Source organism: Manihot esculenta, chromosome 18 (genome assembly GCF_001659605.2).
Source record: "Manihot esculenta cultivar AM560-2 chromosome 18, M.esculenta_v8, whole genome shotgun sequence".
NCBI lineage: Eukaryota > Viridiplantae > Streptophyta > Magnoliopsida > Malpighiales > Euphorbiaceae > Manihot > Manihot esculenta.
In genome coordinates, this window is record NC_035178.2 from 1,093,314 (window position 1) to 1,109,706 (window position 16,393).

Here is a 16,393-nt window from a genome sequence, read left to right on the forward strand (position 1 = left end):
GGTGGATTCCTTTGAGAGTCACCAGGCGCCAAAATTCTCCCTTAACGGATTCCTATGGGAAATGAATAAATATCAGGTTGTTATTATGGAAATAGTGGAATTAATGTGGATGACATATATGGTTAAGATTCATCTCATCACTCCTCAAGTAAAAAATGTATATATATATATATATATATATATATATATATGCAGCAAGAAGAACTAAATCAAAATCTAACCCCTGGGAAATTCTAGTACATTTCCCAAAAGAATAGACCAAGATTTTCTTCTCAATAGAAAAGTACCTGAAAAATTACCTTCGTAGTGAAGTCAAATGCAGTTGAAAGCAGTCCTGTGCTATCGATCCAATTTTGAAAATCATTTGTCAGTGGCAATCTATAGAAGGCATTGATGGGAAAATGTGAAGATGATAATTGAAATTACGCTAAGCATAAATCTAAATTCTCAAAGCTAAATGGAAATTTTAAATATAAAAGGGAAAAGGAAGAGAGGGAGTTGGGAAGTAACGTATCATAAGCCATAGCTGAAAGAAATACCAGCATCATCAAGGGATCTATATCAAGAGCAAATCTTCCGCAAGTCTTTAAGCACCTCAAGAAACATGATTTGGATAATACAGATGATACAAACAGAAACGGTACTCTACATGGAATTAGATTAGTACTTATGGCAGGTTATTGTTGGCAGCATAGCAGCTAAGGAAATTCCAGTAATGAGGGGAATTTAAGTAATTTTCTGCATTACAGTGTCTCGGGTCATAAGTTAACCATTTCTAATAAGTCCTGGCAGTTTAGTTTTGTGGAGTTCAAGTATTTGGGCGGTAGATTATGTCGAGCCTATAAATACCTAAACTTGTAATGCCTATTAATCAATTATATTTGAAAATAAAAAATTCCAAAAATAGTGGCTTATTTAAGTTGTGATGCATTTCTAATTTTTGGGAAGTGTTTTTTTTTTTTTTTAATAGGAGTGAATTGTAGATCATGTTAGTGTGAGACTAGCATCTGACTAGTAGATTTTTTCTTTTCTTTTCTTTTCTTTCCAATTTTTATATTTGAGCCCCAATTTCTATAGTTTAAATTGTATTTCTAACCTCTAAAAATTCAAAATCTTCCCCAGTCAGTCTACAACATTAACCAGTTTTTAAGAAATATATATTTGTTTAGATTTCTCACAATTGGTTGAAAACTCAAGATGGTGACGACAGATTATCCTATTTTTACATCAGCAAGCTACTGTTGGTTAGAAGAGAAATATATCAGAACAACTAACTTTAACTGTCAGGGCATTTCTGAGCTAATACAGAAAATAATCTAGAAAAGCCCATGATATTTTAAAGGAATAATGTACAAAAGCCCGTGATTTTTTAAAGGACTCGCTCAAAAGAACTAGGGAAGTATCCTATGTGGACTAAAATTCGCCTTGTTTGGCGCCTGAAAAAGTAGCTATTAATGCATGATATAAAAGGAAAATAATACCTTTGTTGTATTCCAAACAAGAGCCACTGTAGTTGCAAGGATCCCAATACTCCCCAATAGAACATATTTGTTTTGCTCTTTCAATGTATTCCTTCACATATTTGCTTGCGCAACTAAAAATGCAACATTTCAGTTAAGAATTTGTATAAATGTACAAAATAAAAATCTAATCAAATACAAAAAGGTATTTGATTGGGTGCTGAACAGTATTTACCCTCTTGCAAATTCAAAAAGGAAATCTTGAAAGCCAACACTATGATAAAGCCACTGCAGCCATGCTGTAATATCTTTTCAAACAAAATGTTGGATATGATCAATGTTTGGAACTCTGTGGAAGTTGTTGCCTGTGCTGCAATCACCCTGGGATATTAACAGGTTAAGCCGTCAAGGACTTGTGTATTAGAAATTGCATCCAAATTAGTTTCAAGAAATGATAAAATCAATGGTCAAGTCATGTTTACAGGTAAACATCTTGCCCCATTAATGTAATTCCCCACACCCACACCTCTTTTTTTCCATGTTTGTTCTTTTATTATGCAATTGATAATATGCACATTTTGTGGTTTTAATATTCTAAAACAATTTAGATATTGAGTTTAATTTTATTTAAAACAGATTGATTCGTTTAAATTTTGATATCTTAAAAGGTTAAATAAGAATCGTAGAATAATAAGAGAAAAATTCAATTTAGACTCTATATTCTGAACTTAAACGCAGACACAATCAAATTTATAGAGGGATAAGAAACAGAGTAATACTTAAACTCTAATTCCCAAACAAACTGTGTTATGGACTATGTGATGGACATAACATACTTGACGAATAGAATCCAGTTTCAAATTCGAGAAATAAACAAATAACTCTTATCTGCCAAGATGCATTTGACTTTGATTTTAGCTATGTCTGTTTAGGTTAACTTTGGACTCTTAGCATATAAAAAGAGGATATTCTCATGTATTTAAGAGCATCTCATCTTCAATTCTTAATTAGTTTAGAAGGCAGAAAACACTATTCTCATTGTGGTGTTTTAACCATGAACATGTGTGACTAAATTTCTTCTTTTTAATTAAAGGATAATTAAGATTTTAGTTCAATTAGTCGTGAGATTTATGTGATTCTATTGTTTCCTCAATTGTTCTTGATATTTATATTGTTCATGTGTTTATGGCTTACTATTATTCGGTTAGTTATTGCATTAATTAATGCATCATTGCTCAATTGATATAATGATATATTGGTATTCAGATTAATTAAATCCGTAATTATTTAATTAAAATGAAATAAACAGTTAATTAGATTACGTAATGCGTTGCTGAGAAATAGTCTAATCTAATTAAAATGAACCGAATATCTTGCATTTATTAATTAAAATCAAGTCTTTTTAATTTTTAATACGATGATTAAATTAAATTCTAAAAGTGTTTCCTATAGTTGTCCAAGAATTAGAACTAGTCAACAACTATCTCTTAGCTAGTTTAAAATTTAAAAAATAATTAAATATCTGAAGCGTATTCAATATCTATAACTTATTTATTAATAATTGAATTGAATTATTTTTATATCTACCATCGACCAATAAAAAATAAAACTAAAATTATTTATTTGACTAAATATTTCTATTCTTTCTCTTGAGTTTAATTGTTTCTTTTTTTAATTGATTTTTTTTCTACACTTAAAATCTCTTCCATTTTATTTTATTTTATTTTATTTTTTTAATATAATTAATTTACTTTACCAATAGAAGACTCTATTTATCATTATTATAAATTTTGTTGTAAGAATTTATTTGTAATGGTTTGAATGTCCATCCCAATAAAAAAATGGAGAAGAAAAAAATTTACAACAATAAAAAGTTAAGAATGGGCCACGTAATAAAAAGTTGGAAGTATCAGGGTATATATGCATGCATACTGGGAGAAAATATTATCAGGATAAGTTACCAGTCCACCAGTACCAGATGTAACAGCACGTGCGTCCCAAGATAATGGAATCCCATCATAACGGTTATTCATTCCTCCATGCCCTTGTGTAGTCCCAACATGGTGATTGATAAATTGTCAGCCATTGCTCTGACTTTACACTGCTTCATTTTTTGACGTAAAGCCTTCAACAGCTTCTCAGAACCATATGAAGTGTTTATAGAATAAAGGTTCTGTGGAAGGTAACCTGTATTGACAAAATGGAAGTTAAAAGACAAACTATCTTACGCATTAGTTGCTTTTTTAATAGATCACCTATCAAATTATGTCAAAAATTCATCTCAATTGATTTTTGTAATAAAATTCATATATTATGAATAACTATTAAAAATGGCATACTTCAATTTAATATTAGCGAATGGAATGATTGAAAAGTACTCATCCTAACCTTCAGGTGGAAAGGACTGAGTAGACAGCGGCAACTATGCTAAGTAAACCTGGATTTTGAAATATCAGGAACTTCCCTTTCTAAATTTCTCCACCAATCATACTTGTGAGGTTCCCAGTTAAAAGCCTGTTGAGAAAAGTTTCCAACTTTAATCAGATCTACAAACACGCATGGCATTAAATTCTGAGGTAAAAATAAATTGTGCTAACAATACCCTTCACTGCATTACAGCTTTCCACTTTTTATTAATTTACCATTTTCAAATAGATGCTAATAGCAATAAGATTCAGATAATAAATCCAGTTTCAGGTGAAAATTCGCATAAAGAAGGGTCATATAGTTGAGGAATCCATGGATAGATGAAAATCTAGCATCTAAAGAACAACTAAAATCTTCATGTGCACCAACAATACCAAAAGGGAGATTTTTTTTTCTTTCCAGTCTACCTGCAGAAGTATTTCGCTCCAATTGCGCACAGCTTCACCTGAAGACAAATAAATAAGCATAATTCAGAATACCGATGCTGACTATTAGAAACAGATTGAAATCACTCCACACCTATCCCTCTCGTATAAAACGCAAAGCAATAAGCATTCTCAGGAACAGAAGCAGCATACCAATGTCAGACTGCTGGTTATTTTCATCCCTGAATTTTTTTAGAAAGTAAATACAAAAGAGGTTAGAAAATTAGTAACAGAAATGCGGCAGATAGACTTGCTAGATTTTAGAAGAGAACATCTGGCAAATAGTTTAAAATATGTAAAATAATAATCAATAAATAAATTACTACATGAACAGCAAACTCAAACAAAGGTAACGCAATCAGTGATGCAGAGGGCAGAAGGAAAGATGGAAGGATTGAAGCAACATATATAGTTTGGACACCAAATAAATACCCTGCATCCGCAGTTTAATATCTCAATGGCAGATATATAAAGAAGCAACAAAAAGCTCCTTTCACTTCTAAAATAGATGAGAATTCAGATAAGAACATGTTTCAAATCAATCAACCAATATTTTGAAAATCCACAACAGCCCATTTCAAAAACGATTAAGTAATAAGCATTTCTCAGACACAATCACAACCATAATAATAATCATATGAATAAAACTTGAAGAAATGAAAAAGTAACGATAACAAGCAGGAAAAAAAAAAAAAGAAAAAAGGAAAAAGGAAGCTACCAAAGCTAAGAAGGTAATGATCGCCGCGTGGACGGGTTCTTGCGCCCTTTGGATTTTTAATGGAGAGAAGAGGTTGGAGAATTATGGAAAGTACACCCGATTAGAATCACGCGGTTGCCTACATAAAATTTGAAAAAGCTGATGGAGAACATTGAATTTGTGCGAGCAAAAGGACTCGTTTACTAAATAGCAGCCTTCCGATAAATGATGTTACATAGTGCAAAGGAGAAAGAGATGGAAATGGAAAATTATGAAAAAAAAAAGGAATCAGCTTTGTAGAACTGGAGAAGAGTAAGAGAGAGACTCTTCATATTCAACGGTTAACGGAGGCAGATCGTTCAAATCAGCCAATCGGGACTTATGATCTCTCGAATAAACACAATCGAAGGGGAAGATCTGAAAGTGAGGCTCTAGCCAGGAGGCGTGGTGGTATTAGTTCCGAGGGGCGATGGAGATTTATGTGGCCTAGTTTCAACATAGCAGAAAAGCTTCACAAATCAAGCGATTGAGCGGTACTGTTTGGGCCGGTGGAGGTGTGCCTTTGACGGTGGTCATTTGTGTGACTCTGCAGGGAGAGCGCGGGAGTGATGAGCGTTAAAAGACGTTGAATGGAAAATAATAGAAATTTAATTTTTTAATAGAAAATATTATTTATTTATTTATTCAAAATATTTTTTAAAAAATTTAAAGTGAAATGGATAATGTAATTATTATATTTTAAAGAATTAATGTTCCACCCCGATTGCATTAAGTAAATCATGAGGTATCACTAGAGAATAGCATCACGTGGCAAGGATTAAGTAATGTATTAAGTAATATAGTCCTATCCAAGAAAAGTAAGATTCGAACATCTTAACACCCAGTTCATTATCAAGGCTCACTCTCTTCTAAATAGGTTGAATCTCAGCATAAAGTTACTATTAGCAAGCACAATCCAGCGAACTTCCATTTTGCTTGTAATCACGGGATCTCCGACCAGTTAACCCGGCGGGATTCCGACCACAGTACCGTGAGATTATCAGAAAATGTTATATTTATCATCATCTTCTTACAGTATAAAAGGAAAATGATCACAGAGGTAAAGGTATACAATTCTCTTGCATAACTACTCTCAAGTTCTACATTCGTTATATTTTCCAATTCATTGACTTAAGCATTGGAGTGGTTGCCGTGGATACCCACCACCTCACATTTTCTTTCTTGCAAGTTTAGTCAATCACAACACAGTGCTACTTTCGGCCGCATCATTTGGTTATATTATCGGAAAAATCCATTGAATACTTTCTGTTCATTTGGATTAAAACTGGTCTCTTATTCCTTTTACCTTAAAAATAAATCCCTCTCTTCTCTTTTGAAATAACCGGTAGTTCACGAGCTGCTGCTAAGATTGCTACTAATGAGGGTACCATCATTTTTTCTACCCCTGACAGTGAACAAAACATGCCCTTAGTCAATGAAGCAAATCTCAACAATTTGAACAACAAGCGGATGCTCCAATACATCCAAAGGTTGCAGACTACTCTTGAACAGTATAAGACTCAAGGGGAGGCATCCAACATGCCTCCCAAGAGAAGGAAGAAAGCCTCTATAGGCACCCCAAGGATTTGGACATAGGCGGTCAAAATGCAGCCTAAAGGAAAAGCCAAGTTTGAAGATGAATCAGACGAGACTTCAAAAGGCATCGATTGGAAGCTAGTAAGGGCCGTGCGGAGGTACCAAAAAGAGCAAGAGGAGGACTTCGGCCTGGATAATGCCTCGCCCAGAGGAAATCATAGCTGAAACATTTCCAACCAAGTTCAAACTGCTTAGCTTGGACAAATATGATGAAACAGCAAATCCTAGAAGCCACCTGGCGATCATCAAGACAACCATGCAGTTTCAAGATGTCAACGACTTCGTGTTATGCAGAGTGTTTTCATCAACACTCACAAGTTTGGCTCAAAAATAGTACCAATATCTGAGTTTAAATTTAATTCAAAACTTTACGCAGTTTGCTACGTTATATAAATTCAAATTTATTACGATAGAGGAGTGTCGGCAACTGAAAGATGAGATTGAGATGCCAATAAGGGACGACACTCTTCAAAAGTTCGCTAAGAAGGGTAGGAAAGAGAGGAGACTTGAACCCGAGGCAACAACTCTGAAACCATCCCTGACTGGGAGCCTGTGGAGATTATTCATATAATTGCGGAAGGACCTAGTGATGATCAAGGGAAGTAAGCAAACCACAGATGTAATAATCAGTCTGGTAAGCTCGGCGAAAACTGGAAAGGACTGTTTGGGGTCTCAAAGTTTATTTGCCCAAGGTCTTATAGGCTAACCAAATTAGATGGTCGAGTCATGAAATATTTGTAACACTGAGAAAATTTTATTAATGAGAGTTAACGAGGTAGTTTTTCATATGTTATGTTTTTCAGTGACAAGGAATGAGAGGGTTGTCTTCTTCGAAAAAGATTAAAAAGTATTCATTGAAGGCCATAAGGCGGGTTTCGCCAATCCACAATCTGAGTGTTAATCCCACCAATTAAGGCCGCAAGGTGGGTTCTGCACAATTTGGATGTCGGTCCCACTAACACAAAATGGATTCCACCAGACCACAATCCGAGTATCAGTCCCAATAATCAAGGGCACAAGATGGGTTCTGTCAGGTCAAGTCACAGGACAGGTTTTGCCAGATCACAATTTGGGCATCGGTCCCATTAATCAAGGCTATAAGGCGGGTTATACTAGACCATAATCCAGGCATCAGATCCACTAATTAAGGCCACAAGGTGGGTTCCGCCAAGGCAGAAGACAAGGCATCGGTTCTCACTAAAAAAGATATTTCATGCCAAAGCCATAAGGCAAGCATTAGTCAGGCCGAGTGACTGGACATTAGTTTCGACTCACAAAAAGTTTTAAGGAATTTAATGTTCAGGACCATAAGGCGAGTATAAGACATGCTAGAAGACCGGGTATTGGTCCCACTAATCAAGTCATTTGTGGCAAGCCACGAGGCAAGTTCCGCACTACCAGGTGTTAGCCCCATATCAAATTTTCGAGGCATTTGAGGCCCAAGCCACAAGATGGGTGTTTAAGGATGAGTACTAGCCTCAGGATTATAAAAAAAATCCTATAAGATATCTCAGACCCAAGGCAAGCATTCGCCAGGCCATATGTTCTGGTGTTAAGCCTGTTAATTCAAAAGTTTTCAAAGTTATTTATTTTATCACCACTATAATAGTCGGGTGTTAATCCCTTAGCAATGTTTTAAATAAAATCATTTAATTTTTGAGTAGACAAGGTTTATGGCTGAATACTATCATACAAAATCATCAAAATAAAATATTTTTCATTCAAATAAAGGACTTATTACAGGGTAGGAGGAATATCATCAGTCGCCTCCTCCCGACCTTCTGTTACAGGTTCATTATTGACTATTGCATTAGAAGCCGGGTTAGGAGGGTTGTCTTTAATTATCTCTTCTTTGTACTGCCCATCCTCATCCTCATTCTCCTCATCAGGAAAGATGTTGTAGATCCAGGAGAAGTCTATTGTAGTGAAACGCCTGAGAAACTCCTTCTTGACTGAGTCCTAGCCTTGTACAAACATCTCCCCAACATGGGCCACCATTTCTCGAAGTTCTACTTCAAGCTCAGAATCTTAGCAGAGGCAGCTTAGGCCTCCTCAACCTAAGACTGTAGTTCTCGCACTTGGTGATTAAGTAGGGCCACTAGATTCTCGGCGCTCTTTGCTCGATGATCCAGGGCCAATTTGGAAACATTGGTCTCACTCAGCTTAGTCTAGAGCTTATCCATTGACTCTAGAGTCTCCTTCATGGTGCCTTCCACAGCCTTGAGTACTCCTCTGCCAGGAGCCTTCTATTTGTCTATTGAGCCTTGAACTCCAGCCTCAGGACCCTGTTAGGCTCTTTGGCCATATAGGCACAGAGAGCACTCTCCAAGGCAGAATGCATGATGTTGTTAAAAAGTTCATCTGTCTCGACCTCGTTCAGGCGACGACGATCCTTGGGCCTCAGAGCATTCTTAGTTAATAGGACAAACAGGTTGGGATCTTTAAGGAGATAAGGCATTCGGGTTAGCGCCAGTGCCAACCGTTGAATGCTAGGTAGCCACGAGGAATCAACCCTTACGCTCGCAGCAGTAGGCTCAGTAGAAGCAGGGCCTGCAATAGAAGGCTCAAGAATTGGGACAGATATAGAGGCACCTACTGCAGAAGACTCAAACTACGAGGGAGTTGACTCATTTATTGTAGGTTAGGGAGGAGGAGGAGGAAGCATGATCATTTCTTTTACACGACGGGCACGCTTGGGAGGGGGACTCGTTGCCACAGTGATAACCTTGTCTTTGAGAGCAGCATGCGCCGCTTCAGCAAATTTGGTTCTTAATCCAACCATATCTCCATAAATTGAAAAGTAAGTAAGTAAGACAATTTGAAATTTAAAAGAAGGTAGAAGGAAAAATACCCTGATCTCTAACCAGGGAAGTGCTCTCCTAAAGGCTAGAAAGGTTGGGCAGGTGAGGACCCCGAGTCTGGTTCACCTGGAGATGACTTTGCTAAGACAAAACGGTGCTCCTCACCGCCTTGGTGATGTCTATTTTCTTTGGAAACTTAGGCATCATTAAAAAGTTCAGAGCCTCATTCTTATCCCTCCGTGGTTGGACTCCATCCTTCCTCAGCTCCACCCACAATATATTTTGTCAAACATTTTATAGCGTTTTCGACTGCTAAAAAACTAGAACTCATTATTTTTGCGAGTACCAGCTGGTACAGTTAGGAAAAAAGGGCCACGCTCGGCTCGATTTTGTTATTAAAGCAAATAAACCAAAAAGCCACCAGGATCCTCCAACTGTTGGAATGCTACTGGGTGACTGCAAGTTTGTGAAATCGAAGGATTTCAACAAAAAAATAGGTCTATGGGGAATCAAAGATCCACCTTCAGTTGTTCTTCATAAACAATAAGGGTGTCCTCTACAGGAATCTAGTTAGTCATGCAAATGCCCGAGGAAGGAGCAAAAATACGGAAACTCTCTCAAAAAATTTAATGTTGATTGTGAAGACGATCTACATCTTGCTCCGATAGTATGGAATGGACATCGCTAATCAGGCTGCCTTCGCCTTCGTGAGCCTCCCTCAATGGAATGATAGGGGCTGGAGCACTGATAGGGTCGTCAGAGAAAGAGCTTAAGTTAGGGCTTCCACCAAGTGTAGAAGAAGAAATATCCCTATTCATCTTCAAAGGAAACGAAAAACATAAATTATTGAGAAAATGAGGGAGTATAAGCGAGAAAGAATGAGCGACTGAGTTTTTCCATAAATAAAGGTTATAATTGTGAGAAAAAGTGATACTTAAAGAAGAAAAAATGACTATTATAAGACAATTTTGACGGCAGGCTTTAAATTCAGTTTAAGAAATGGGGCAATTATCATTGAAAGACTAGGTAGGCAAAACGGCATGAATAGAAAAAACCAATCTTAGTGGGCCATGTGCCTCAGATCGTGAGAATAATTGACACCTTCAAATTTGAAGAATCAAAGACCAGCGGGGGACCTCTGATGTTAAACAACGATCGACTAAAGTAAGCCATGAGCTGTCACCACAAAACAGAACCATATGGTAATGATCCGATAAGTAGATAACGCGGTCTCACCCAAGGAAAGAAAAACCCGGACACCTTAACACCCGATTCATCATTAAGACTTGCCCTCTCCTGGATAGGTTGAGTCTCAACATAGAGTTACCGTTAGTAGGCACAATCCAGCGGGTTTCCATTATACCTGTAATCACGAGATCCCTTACTAGCTAGCCCGACGAGATCCCTTATCAGGCAGTTGGCCACATCATCACCGATTTGTCAGGAAATATTATATTTATCTCTATTTTTTTACAGTATAAAAAGGAATTGTTATAGAGACAAAGATACGCAATTCTCTTGCACAGTTACTCTCAAGTTCTACATTCGCCATATTCTCCAGTTTACTGGCTTGAGCGTTAGAGTGGTTGTCATGGGTACCCACCATCTCACGTTTTCTTTCTTGCAGGTTTAACCAATCACCTCACGTTTTCTCTCTTGCAGGTTTAACCAATCACAGTATAGTTATATTTTCAGCTGCATCAATAGTAATATTTAATATTAAAATATAAAATTAAAAACAAGCCATTTTTAATAAAAAAATATAAATAAATTTAGAGATAAATAAATTAATAAAAAATAAAAGATAAAAAAAATTAAAAAAATGAAATTTTGACAATTTTAACATGATTTACTTTTAATTCAAAATCAATTCTCATAAAAAGTCAATAGAATTTAATTTTTACATTATTAGTTTTAATAAACCTAAAAATTCAGAAAAGAAAAAATCATTTCATTTGAATCATCTCAAAATCAATTCCAAATAAGGAGGTGAATGATAAATTTTTGTGCACACATTGGCGCATATATATATATATATATATATAAGCTCCACATCTTATAAATGGTTACAACTAAATATTTATATTGAAATGTATATAGAATTAATTAAAGTCTGTAAATAAATATATGATTCTACATGTAAATATATAATCTAATAGTGGTTAAGCTATGAGTTTTTACCATCCATAATTTACAACTCAGTATTTTATTGTCTTATTGGTAACTATTTGAGTTCAAAGGACCCGCTTTTTAAACCCCCTCTGCCTTGCCGCCAAAGAACGTTAGTAGCTGGAAACTTGAACCGAATAGAGTTGGAGTTGATGCCTCTTCCTTCTCAAAATCGATCCTACAGTTTTCCCAACAGAAAAACCTTCAGAAAGGCCGAGCTCTCCACGCTCAGATTATAAAAGACGCTTCTTCCTCTTCTTGCATTTACCTTGCAAATAGTCTCGTCAATTTCTACACCAAATGCGGGCATTTACCCAAAGCCAAGCTTGTATTCCAACAAATTCGTCACAAAGACGTTATCTCGTAGAATTGTCTTATCAATGGCTACTCGCAGCGTGGCCCCTCAGGCTCCTCAATTGTCATGGATTTGTTTCAGTGCATGAGAGCAGAGAATACGTTCCCAAATGCCCACACTTTTGCAGGTGTTTTCAATGCCGCTTCAAACTTGTCGTGCACTTTGGGCGGCCAACAGGCCCACGCTCTTGCCATCAAAATGGCCAATTTTTATGATGTTTATGTAGGGAGTTCTCTCCTTAATATGTGCTGCAAGGCAAGTCTACATTTGGAGGCTCGCAAGGTGTTTGATAGAATGCCTGAGAGGAATGTTGTTACATGGGCTACTATGATTTCTGGGTATGCGATTCAACGACTGGCTAGAGAGGCTTTGAGGCTTTTTGAATGGATGCTTAAAGAGGATGAAGATTTGAATGAATTTGTGTTCACTAGTGTGCTTAGTGCTTTGGCCATCCCTGAATTCATTAATAGTGGCAAACAGATGCATTGCCTAGCTGTTAAAAGCGGCCTGTTAGCATTTGTTTCTACTTTGAATGCTCTTGTTACCATGTATGCTAAATGTGGAAGATTACATGATTCACTTCAAGTGTTTGAAATGTCAGGTTCTAAGGATTCTATCACATGGTCAGCTATGATTACTGGTTATGCTCAAAGTGGGGATTCACAAAAGGCTCTGAAGCTCTTCTCTAAGATGCATTTTCATGGGATAAAGCCCAATGAGTTTACCCTTGTTGGCGTTCTTAATGCTTGCAGTGATATTGGTATTGATGAAGAAGGAAAGCAAGTGCATAGCTATTTATTGAAGTTGGGATTTGAGTTCCAAATGTATATAATGACAGCTTTGGTTGACATGTATGCAAAATGTGGTTGTACAGCAGATGCTCGGAAAGGTTTTGATTATTTACAAGAACCTGATATAGTTCTTTGGACATCCATGATCACAGGGTATGTACAAAATGGAGAGAATGAAGATGCTCTAAGCTCGTATGGTCTAATGCAGATGGAAGGGATTTTTCCCAACGAACTAACAATGGCCAGTGTCTTAAAAGCATGTTCAAGCCTTGCTGCTTTAGATCAAGGAAGGCAGATTCATGCCCGCACTACTAAGTATGGACTCAGTCTGGAAGTTCCAGCTGGAAGTGCACTTTCAACCATGTACGCAAAATGTGGGAGTTTGGACGAGGGAAACGTTGTATTTAAAAGAATGCCAGAGAGAGATACAGTCTCATGCAATGCGATGATATCTGGACTTTCTCAAAATGGGTATGGTAAGGAAGCTCTAGATCTCTTTGAGGAAATGCGACTAGAGGGCACAAAGCCAGATGATGTCACATTTGTGAATGTTCTCTCTACTTGTAGCCACATGGGATTGGTGGAGGAAGGGTGGGCATATTTCAAAATGATGTTCCACGGATTTGGTATTGTTCCAAAAGTAGAGCATTATGCATGTATGGTTGATGTTATGAGTCGTGCTGGGAAATTTAAGGAAGCAAAAGAATTTATTGAGTCAGCAACCATAGACCACGGCATGTGTTTATGGCGCATTTTATTAAGTGCCTGTAGGAATTACCGAAACTATGAATTGGGAGCCTATGCAGGTGAGAAACTAATGGCGTTAGGCTCACAAGAATCATCTGCTTATGTGTTGTTGTCGAGTATCTACATTGCCTTAGGCAGGCTTGAGGATATGGAACGAGTCAGGAGCATGATGAGAGTTCGAGGAGTGAGTGAGGAGCCTGGGTGTAGCTGGATTGAACTCAAGAGTCGTGTCCATGTATTTGTGGTTGGGGACCAAATACATCCACATATTGGAGAAATACGATTAGAAGTACGAAGGTTGAGCAAACAAATGAAGGATGAAGGTTCCCAACCAACTTCTAAGAATTTTGACCTTAATTAAATGTTGACCTACTTTATTGGCCAACTTTACTTTTTATTATTATGTACATTTTGCTCCTATTAAAATTTGAATTTTAATATTATTAAATTAAATTCATTGAATTTATTTTATATGTTTTTTAACTTAAAAACACAAACTTTAATAAGTACATTTCAATACAAATAAATATTTCTTCTGTTTCATAATTTTTATCCATTTTTTATTTTTTATATTTTATTTTTTTATACTCTATGAATATATAAATAGATTATTATAATCATATTTAATTTTATTTTTTTTAATTTTTTAAAAAATATCTTTTAATATTTAATGTCTTTAAAATAAGTATAATTAAGAAATTAATAAAAAAAATATTGTGTGAAAAAACAAAATAAATAAAAATTATGGGATGAAATGAATAGTAATGTAAATATTTTTTTTTTCTAAATACTGTAATATCTTGTTTTGTCCGGTTATATATTTTCATATCAATCAACACAATCTAAATTTCCTATAATTGATGTTTAAACTTGTTTATTCACATGTGATGTAACACAATTATCGCCTAAAATAAATTATGAGTTGTCATCATAAGACAAGACATGTGGTAAGAATTTGATAAGACAATATGCGGTCCTACCCGTGAAAAGAAAAATCTGGATATCGTAACACTCAGTTCTTCATCAAGACTCGCTATCTCTAGAAAAGGTCGAGTATTCACATAAAGTTATCATTATTAGGTATAATCCAGCAGATCTCTAGTGTGCCTGTGATCACGGAATCACCAATTAATTAGCCGGAAAAATTTCTTATCAATTAGTCAGCCATATCATTGTTGAATTTTCAAGAAATGCTATAATTAACTTCATTTTCTTACAGTATAAAATCTAACGATCATAGAGACAAAAGGTACACAATTCTTATACAACTACTCTTGAGTTTTAAGTAATTTCATACATTCGCCTTTTCTCTTCAGTTTATTGACTTAAGCGTACACAATTCTTATACAACTACTCTTGAGTTTTAAGTAATTTCATACATTCGCCTTTTCTCTTCAGTTTATTGACTTAAGCGTCAGAGTGGCTGCCGTAGGCGCCAATCACCTCACATTTTCCTTCTTGCAGGATTGACCAATCATAGCACAGTTCTATTTTGACCATATCATTTGGTTCCATTGTCGGGAAATCTATTGAATTCTCTCTGTTCATTTGGATTAAAATCGATCTCTTATTCTCTTTCTCTTGAAAAGAAATCTCTCTTTTCTCTTTTTTGAAATGACTGGTAATTCACGAGTCGCTGCTAAGGTTGCTCATACTAATGAGGGCGTTTCATTTCTTTCACTCCTGGCAGTGGATAAAACACACCCTCTATGGTCAACGAAGCAGATCTAAACAATATGAGCAATGAGCAAATGCTCCAACATATCAAAAAGTTACAGGTTACTTTTGAGCAATATAAAGCTGGGGGGAGGCGTCTTTCATGGCTCCCAAAGGAAGGGAGGAAGCCTCCATTGATACCTTAATGACTCGAACAGAGACAATCCAAACACGGTCCAAAGAGAAGGCCAAGTTCAAGGAAAAAGAGTCATCAGATGATGCTCCGAAGGACATCGACTGGAAGCGAGTATGGGCTGTTTAAAGATACCAAAAGGAGCAGGAAGAGGACTTTGGCCTGGATGATGTCTCGCCTTTTTAGAAGAGATCTTAGCAGAGACATTCTCCACCAAGTTCAAACACCTAAGTTTGGACAAATATGACGAGACAGCAGATTCCAGGAGTCACCTGGTAATCTTTAGGATGACCATGCAACTTCAGGATATCAACGACTTTGTGTTGTACCAAATATTTTCATCAATACTCACAGATTTGGCTCAGAAATGGTTCCAATGTCTGAGCCAAGGTTTATTCAGAACTTTACATAATTTGCTATATTATTTAAATCCAGGTTTATTACTTGTATACCTTCTAAAAGCTCTCCTCTGACCTGTAAAAGATCCGCCAAGGAGAGGGCGAGTCTTTAAGGAGTTTTATCTCACGGTTTAATGCAGAAGGAATATAGGTGGAAGAATTAAATCATAATATAACATGTGAAACCTTAAAGAAAGGGACATGCAACGTCAAGTTAATTGATTCCCTAATCAAGAATCCAGCTGCTACATACCAACAGCTAATAGACAAGGCTAAAAAATACATCAGGTTGGATGATAAGGTCCAAGCATTGAGACAGAAGAAAATGATGAATCAAAAGCAAAACCAAAATTCAGAGAGGTGAGGATCTAAAGGAGACCACAAAAGTTACCCAGTCTCCCGGAGAAGGGATGACCAAAGTAAGTATAAGAATTATACTCTATTGAATGACTCACGAACACGTATTCTAATGTGGATAAAAAAAAACAACAAGGAGGTCAGATGGCCTCCCAAGCTTAACCTTGAAAGAGCCGAAAGGCGAGATAGGACCAAGTACTGCAATTTTTACGAAGACCATGAACATACAATGGAGGAGTTACGGCAGTTGAAAGACGAGATCAAGAGGTTAATAAGAGATGA

The 16,393-nt window shown here is 36.3% G+C and overlaps 1 long non-coding RNA gene and 1 pseudogene across 1 annotated transcript; one reads left to right on the top strand and one right to left on the bottom strand.

Moving 5' to 3' along the window:
• Positions 1 to 294: 294 nt before the first annotated feature.
• Positions 295 to 3,643, bottom strand: LOC110606788. Its single transcript, XR_006349316.1, has 3 exons — positions 3,436 to 3,643; positions 1,696 to 1,841; positions 295 to 1,594 (listed from the first exon to the last, which is right to left on the bottom strand). It is a non-coding gene; the product is annotated as an uncharacterized LOC110606788 (long non-coding RNA).
• A 5,934-nt stretch (positions 3,644 to 9,577) lies between these two features.
• On the top strand, positions 9,578 to 13,973 carry LOC110606789 (annotated as a pseudogene).
• Positions 13,974 to 16,393: the final 2,420 nt, after the last annotated feature.